General features: G+C 37.7%; 1 protein-coding gene across 1 annotated transcript in view; it reads left to right on the plus strand.

The window, feature by feature from the left end:
- elfn1a (extracellular leucine-rich repeat and fibronectin type III domain containing 1a) overlaps positions 1-8,723 on the plus strand; it is a 66,365-nt gene that overhangs the window by 13,557 nt on the left and 44,085 nt on the right. The gene's annotated exons all lie outside the window — the stretch shown is intronic.

Consider the following 8,723-nt stretch of genomic DNA (forward strand, 5'->3'; position numbering starts at 1 on the left):
TTACCAATGTACACAATTTAATCCATAATCTTGTTTGCAACACATTTCTAAAATTAGTAGCAGTACTACACTAAGACTAAAGTGGACTCTCTTATGGGGCTATGTTAAAGAACACATAGTTCAAAGCATACTTATCTTTTCCACGTTAAACGCATGTGTGAAATCTGCTTGATGAAAATGAGAAGAAAGAAATGTGTCTTGCGTCATAAATCTTTTATGTGTATAGTGTTCAAAGCCCTGACAACGTGCAGCTTCAATTGTACAAAGAGCATAGGATGTTTCAGTCGTTAAATATGAAACAAAAACTAAAAATATGTCATTCACTGATGGCCAGCAAGTACATCAAAGCTTTCAAGGTTTTTGTGTCTGAATATATCAGTGAGTGAACGCTAATAGATTGGAGCCGGGTTCTGCAGGCGTTCTTGGCTGTCGTCCCTGCAGATCAGACTGTCGCCAGGGTTTGGTCTGAGGCGGGGGCTCAAAAGTTTGAAGGGGCCTCCCGCAAGAGAGGCAGTTGACAGATGGTTGCAATTTCATTGATTAAAAGTTGAGTTTTCTGTGAGAATCATTTCCATTATATAAAATTATTTTGCACTGTTTGCACTCCAGCTTTGATCAGAAGTTTTAGTTTTTCCTCAAAAAAGTGCGCAAACTATCAGTTTTGCCCAACAGTCTACAGTAAAGTGAGTGCCTATGTACTTCTCTGCACTACACTGCTTCATGACTATCTTCACCTATGAAGTGTATTATGAAGTAAAAATTTAACTTTTTATTAATGAATACAACTAACTAATTGAAGGCTTCAGTAATCTTAGTTAAGGATAAGTAAAAAGATGAAGCATGTTGTTAAACTGTCTTGAGCTCATTTTAAACCTTAGTTTTCCATAATCTGATTATTTGCAGAAACTATTTACTATTACTATTATTAAACCATTAATCTTCTTAAACATTGCTAGTGGTAACCTCTCCAATGTATTTTTAACATAATCTGTGTCTTTAGTTTTGTCCTTTTTCACAATCCCCACAACATGAACATTTTAAATATCCTCTAATTAAAGATTATTTATTTATAAAGCATGTTTCTTCACAAATGTCTGGGGAAAAAGAAGCAGGCTCTCTTTCTTCCATGTATTTTTCTATATAAAGCCTGCTGTCTGGGTCTGCTGCAGCCTGAACTGCCCTGCCATGATTCATTTGCATTTATATGCATCACAAAGCATCCACGCTCCGACCACATGATGCCTCGTGATGTAAGACACAAACCATGTAAGCTGAGGGCCTTTGTCACATGTCATGACTTGTCCCCCCCCCCATGTTTGTCACTTTCTCCTCTAAACTGCCAAAATAATGAGCAAAGTTATGAAATAATGTTTAAAATTATAATACAAATAGTGTCATTTATATGACAACAGTGTACAGTATCTTTGCAATTATTTCTAGCATGTTCAAGAAGCACAATTGGCCGGTGTGTACGGTAATCCTGCTGTATCCAGCATTTACTCTGTGTCAAGTTCAAGCTTAAATTTCCCAACTACTACCATATGAATGAGACAAAGAGACGCAGCAAGCGGTGGATGACACACTTTGTCGGAGTGTTTAGTTTTTCATGAGCCATGGAATATACGCTCATGGTGAAATACAGTACATGCAGAATATTTTATGCATGGTTCACAATCTCAGCTCAGCTGTTGACTGATACCTCTCCTTACAATGTCTATGTGGCCCGAATTCAAAACAATGTGCTGCTGTATTTTTGTAATATAATTCCTGCGATTCAACAGGTTGATTTTTATGAATAGCCGTCGTGTGGTTGTGTTGTTTCTTGGCAATAATTAAGTATGAGATAACAGGCTCTTTTGTGGAATTACATAACACGTCCTCTTACAAAACTGGAGAGATTGAACTGATGCTTTGAGGGACTGAATGAACCATGCTTCTCTTCTTTTTTGAATGTGCTTCGGATACACAACCATTAGCCATCACACTTCCCTTTGTAGCCTACATACACTCACCTTATTTTTTTTCCTTTGACCTCTATATCCATACAGTATCTGACTTCATCTCAAGACACCAGTACCAACGTTGCTTTAAAATGGGTGAGTGGGTTGGCCACTCACCTTCTTAAATTGTTTTTCTTAACTCAGAATGATGTTTGTGTTTTGTACTGTTGTACGGGGCATGACTGAAATCTTTGTCACAGAAGTGATATTTTTCTGATATTGATTTACAGTAGCTATGTACCATAAATAAAGGCATAAATCACATAAAGGACAGTGCAATTGAATCTGTTGCACCTGTCATGCATTACAAAACATGAAACTAACTTTTTTATTTCAGGTTTTTGTAGCGACAGAATTTTGACCTCAAAAATGACTTTACCCACTTATTACTCCAAATGTTGTCGAAAGTTTTCTTCAGTATTAAAATAATCCAGTGAGAGCTCTTGCTGTTCACAAACAAGAACTGCAAATAGCCAATTCAGTATATTATCAATGGTGCCGATTTGCAAGAACATCCTGTTTATGTCCCCCAAAAGCTACAAGTGGCACATACTTGTCAAACCTGCTTTTTGAAATACTAAAGCTCAGATTTTTCTATGAACAATGAACATAGTTCCTTAATCCGGCAACACTGATTATCCATTCACATACAGATATTAAGCCATGTACATTCAGACAAAATTATTATTAAACATGTAGCATCCATCTCACGGGCAAAAAAAGCTGAAGTTTGGCACTACTTTGATAACACACAACTCCACTGAATGTAAAATTCAAAGAAATACTACTACGTGAGCCCTGTCTCTGTGCGCAACATAGAGATTTTCTTGCACGACTCTACAACATGTAACGTTAGGCTGCCAATCACAAACTTTATTAGATCTTGTTAGAAGCATGTTGCATGGTTACTGGCTCATTGACACTAATGCAATTTGCTTCTTAGGTATTGAAATTGGGTATTAAATGATAAGGCATTTTTCGATACTCCAGAGGCAATTTGTTTGTTGCCTAAAAAGTATTGAATCCAGAACCCAGCCCCACTAATGTTTATATAATTTTACTTGAATAAGAAAATCTGAGGGCATTTTAAAGCCACGGAGATAAACAAACACATTTCTGTGAATTTCAAGATTTGTTTCCTTGTCTCGTCCACCATCATTAGTGTTCTGCTGAATTGGTTTTTAGCTCTTAAAATATACGTGTTTATCTGGACATGTATTAGAACTGCCAAGCACTTTGATTGCATGAGGTGTATAGAAACCAGGGCCACACAAATGTCCTGCCACTCCTGCAAGCTGTAAGCTCTTCCATGCACTGCTCTGAATTACCTGTCAGCATCGATTACAGGGAGTCAGTGTGGATAGGATCTTGGATTTTCTCTCCCTCAGAATTAAGATAAGCTCCTGCCTGCCTGTTTGAGATGTCCCTTGTTGACCCACCTATTGAGTGTGATGTGAGATGTGTGTTCTGCCACAGTGGCCGTATTATCCCGCAGCTTCACACACACACATGCGCTCACACCAAGCTGGCAGCGCTCACTGTCCTCATCTGTTCATTTCTCCCCATAGCCCCCATTCCTAGTCTCTCATCTCACCTTTGTTTTCAGTTATCTCTTTCTTCTCTCTTATCTAACCCCTCTTGCTGAGCTATTTGCCTGCTTTTATTTTACCTCATTTCTCTCACCACACCTCGTTGACATGAAATTCCAAAGAGAATGTCTTATTTATGCTGTTATCCAAGCAGAAATAAAAAAAAAATATGTTCATTTAGTTTGTGACATTGGAAATATAAAAATTTAAATAGGCAATTTCCAAATAGTGTTAGGGTGCACAATACTGTGTACTATGCCTTCAGAATAGGATAAATAAATAAATAAATCTAAAGTGATGTTCCACTTTATGTCTTTTTATTATCAAATACAAATTTTCTATTAACATTAATGGAGGCTGTTCATGTCTGTTTCAATGGGTGTCAATTCTAAAAATTTGTCACAGTTGACAAGAAGCATCAAAATGTTAACAGAAAGAACCAACCCTGAAATTAACTCAGCACAAAGGAAATAATCAAATGATTTTTCGACAAACTTAAAAGGGAACTATTATATAGCATTTTCAGGTTCATATTTGTATTTTGTACTAGGACATGTTTACATGCTTTATACTTTATTTTTCTCATACTGCCCATGGTTGCTGCGCTTGCATTCCCCCTCTGCAAGTCTCTTAAAGCCCCCCTTCCGAAAAAACCCAGTCTGTTCTGAATGGCCAGAGTTTTTCCTGAATTCTCCATGCTCCAGTTTTGTTATACTAGAAGCAGCTGGAGCTTCGGCAAAAATAACAAACAAAGACTTCTAAACCAAATACTACACAACCGTATATGTCCCAGCTGTAATGTGACCCAAAATTGGGGCAAAATTACCAGCACTGGCCGCCAAGATTACAGCTATCTGGCCTTAGCAAGCAGCTACTTAATAGTTTTAAATTTTTTTAATTAGATTTTAATCGAACGAAGCAACACTTTTTACTTTTGAAAGATCACAGAAAAGGCTTCTGATCTACTACTTCCCAATCTGACATTTTTTAGCAGTGATGCAACCCAAAATTGTGGAGAATTTAGCAACCTTGGCACCCAAGAGGTCATAATTTACTGCTGTTAGCATGTAGCTACTATAGTTAGCAGTGGACACTAATAGAAGAGAGCAGCAATGTTTACAGTTGTACAGATAAAGGCTTTTAAACCCAAAACTGCATAACCAAAATTGGTTCAGGAGTAATGTGAGCCGGAACTGCAGCCGGGATGAAATCTTTTACTTCCGTTAGCATGTAGCTACATGCAACAATTTAAACGGCACAGTAGCTTTTGAAAAAAAAAAAACTACAGTTCTGTCTGGCTGGTTCAGATGACCAATCATAGAAGGCCGGTTTGGAGTTGCATTACATGCGCACTACAGAGTATAGATAAAAATGTCGAAACCGAAGCATTCAAAACAGTTGGAAATCTGTGTATCTCACAGGGATTTCTCGAAAAATACGTTTACCTCATTATTTGGCCACACGTAACTTGAAAACTTACATTATAGTGTAGTAGATATGACAAAAAATATGGAAAAGCATTATATGTTCGCTTTAATGACAATAACTCCCTAGCCTCTGTATCAGCACCACAGCAAAGCACAATTAACTAATTGTTTCAAATAGGAAATAAAATGTGTGATGCAGGCTTTAGAGTTTTTTTTCCAATTAGCACTAACACCTGATGAAGTTTCAGATATTCAAACATACCTCTACTTAAGACTGCCAAAGATCAGAGTGCAAGTTTAACTGGAATTGCCTTCACCAATCAATCAAGTTGCAGTTTACATTCCACCCAAGATTAGTGTCACCAATTCAGTGTCAGACCAAATGTCTTCCCTTCTGTTCCTGAGTCATGGTGTTAAATAATGAGCAGAAAAGTGTTTTTGCAGAACATTATGATGTAACAGTGAAGTTGATCTTTGCAATTTATAAAATACCATCACTTCATCATTTTATCGTTTTAGACATTTGTGTGAATTTTTTTCATAATTACAGTAGAAGTTCTTTGAGTTTTGGTGAAAAAAGAAAAAAGAATTTTGTCAGGTAATATTGGCCTTGACCTTTGACCTCCAAAATGGACATAGATGGACAATGGAAAAAGTTGGCATTTCTGCCAAATTTGAAGATGTAATAAAAACATTTACATTACGGCACTACCGCGGCTATCTGCCTTGTGCGTTTGTTCGCGGGCCTGGGCTGCTCCTGCCTAAACATTCAGCTTCCTGTCTAATTGAGCCTAGCCCATAGGGAACTTCTTCTTCTCTCAATACATCCATGATCAGGAAGAAACTCGGTTGTTTATGAACAAATTATGAACGGCTCCAAGACCACGGTGTATCCGGGTCATATCTGTCTCTTGCACACTCCAGACAGAGGGATAGAGAGGGAGGGAGAGCGAGAGAGGGGAATAACGTTACACAAGTTGTTATGTGTCCTGTTGTATTGGTTTGCCCTCTTATGGATATAATGCGCAAAATAGACATTTGAATATATTCCAACCTCTGTGTTTTTTTTAGAGCCAATATTTAAACAAAATTTTTTGGGCCAATTTCGACAGCCCTATTCCCTTCAAGCATTCCTGAGGCATTGCATTCATGATAATTGAAAACATGTGAGTCACAGTGACCTGACCTTTGAGCTCCAAAATCGAATCAATTCATGCCTGAGTTAAGGTGGATGATTGAGTAATACCTGAAAAAAATTCCCTCTAGGCAGTCCTGAGATATCGCTTTCAAAAGTGTGGGACGGACAACCTGGAACACAATGCCTCTAGCCACAGCTGTCACTGGGACAGAGACATAAAAAAACTAATTCTGTTTTAGAAGTCTTCAACTTGCTAATATTTTCTTTTATTAATGCCAGCCAGAAAAATATATTTCCCTGACCTCTAATCAAATGACCTGTATGTTTCTCTATTGCACAGCTTGATAGGGTAAGAAATTGATTAAAAGATGGAAAAGTGACCGTGGCGGCACTGAGATTATCATCTTTTTTTTTTCAGAAAAATAAATTTCCCTGACCTCTAATAGAATGAACAGTATGTTTCACTAATATATATCTTGATAGGGGATAAATGATTAAACGATGGGGAACAAAAAGTCACCAAGGCGGTACAGAGAATATTCTATCAATTTTTTTCTTCAGTAAAGTTATTTTCTTAGTAGTAGAATAGTGTGAAGCTCTTTGAGGTATAATTCAGTCAAACTATTTATGAGTCACCAAACTCAGTTTTAGTATTCATTACCAATTAAAGAACTGTGGCCGTGCATCAATATGACACTGCAGTTAAGTATTGGACCTCTGGCTTTGAGAGGGAGTTTTTCATCATTATAGATTCTGATTGGACTTTCTAATACCCTGAGAAAATGATATGTGACTTTGTAGTGTTCCCTAAACCATCGCAAAAGCTTTCATCATGAGAGAGAGGCCGGCCTTTAAACGAACGCTTTCCATAATTTGCACAGCTTCAAGCCTAATGTTAAGTTGATGAGAGTCTCATGGAGGAGAGTCTGGAATCTAATATAATTCGATTACACTCTAAATGGTGCGCAGACCTTTCAATGTGTTGAGTTAAGTAGATTCTGGGAAAAATATATTTTAAGGTTTCTTCTGAGGGATTTCACTTTTACAGGTTATAGGGTTCTTCAGTGCCAGAAGAAATAATTTGTGACTTTGTGGTGTTCTCCTAATAACGTATTACCATTTCATCTGGGGAATTAAGATGATCTTTACGATTATGTCTCATGAATGGTCTTGAACATGCACAAAAAAAATTACAGAATCAAACTTTTTGGATTGTTTTAACCCAGGATTACTGTAGTACATATGATATAGTTGCAAAAAGTTATCCTATCTCTTTTTAAACGTGTGTGTGTCTATTATTTACTGATTGTTAATAATGTGTATATCATCAATTAATTTTCAATGTGTTCATTTATCAAATTCTTAGCTTCTTGTGTTTAACACTGGGTCAAAACATATCTCAATTCTGCTTGACAACTCAACAGTAAAACGAGAAACAAAACTAACATTGGGTCCAAACAACCCAGTAGTCGTGGCTAAAATAAAGTATATTGACCAAAATTGTTCATTATTTTCAGTGAGTACTATGATGGGTTAAATCATATTATGAGTTAGCTTTCAACCTTCTAGTCAGCAAGCTGCAGGAGCCCATTTTCAAATGTCACAGGGACTCAGGCCATCATATCCACGTTGCATGCCTTTATCAGCTCTCCTCAAACATGGCAGGGTAATTGTGTCCTTGTCAAGACATGTTGTTACTGTATTTAAAGTTCCTAATCCCCCAGGTAATCCCATCGACTTTACAATAGCCACAACCCCCCTGGTTGAGTTTTTCTGGACAGCTGTCATCTGTTTCTATTTAACTGTCAAACTGTTGGGACAGATAAGGGTTTATTAGCTAGGTGGGATGTGGTCAACAACTTTTTATCGGCTTTTGCTGGCTAAATAACCGTGCCCATATGAAGACATGAAGAATGGTGAGGTGTGGGAATAACAGCCCCATAATTGGTTTTATTTGGTGATGATCATTGTCCCCATTAGTGCCAATTGTGTACAGTGATGTAGACTCAATCTTTCATTGCTTTTCATTGCCTCCTCCTCTCCCCTTGGAAATTAACAATTACCTTCTGTAAATTAATTTCTGCCGCACACCAAGTTGCACATCAAACCCATGCACATAAAGCCACTCAGTCCAGCATACTCTTTCTCTCACTTTGAATCATGCTGCACACATGTTGGCAGTGCACTGTATCTCTTTCTGTGTGGGAACATACATCTAGGTTGTGGAGAAATTCAAAATGTAGGATTCTTTTTGTGTGATACTGGTGGAGAGAAGGACTCAGGGCCACAGTGGCTACTGCTATCAGATGAAAGTCAACAGCGCCTTGGGCACATCCCATCACAAGGTTGACATAATTTCCTTAGTGCCATCATCTATCTAATATGCTCACTCTGAGGGCCAATGTGTGAGCCAACACTCCAGAAGGGATTTTATAGTTCAGTCGTACTGCAACAGAAAACACCAAGATGCAGCAATCTTACTGGCTACTACATAGTGAAGTGGATGAATTAGCTGATACCATCCAGTAGTTGGCTTTTCTACAGAATACTGTGTATTAAGGCTAACCAG

This window comes from Etheostoma cragini, chromosome 15 (genome assembly GCF_013103735.1).
Source record: "Etheostoma cragini isolate CJK2018 chromosome 15, CSU_Ecrag_1.0, whole genome shotgun sequence".
In the NCBI taxonomy this organism is placed as follows: domain Eukaryota; kingdom Metazoa; phylum Chordata; class Actinopteri; order Perciformes; family Percidae; genus Etheostoma; species Etheostoma cragini.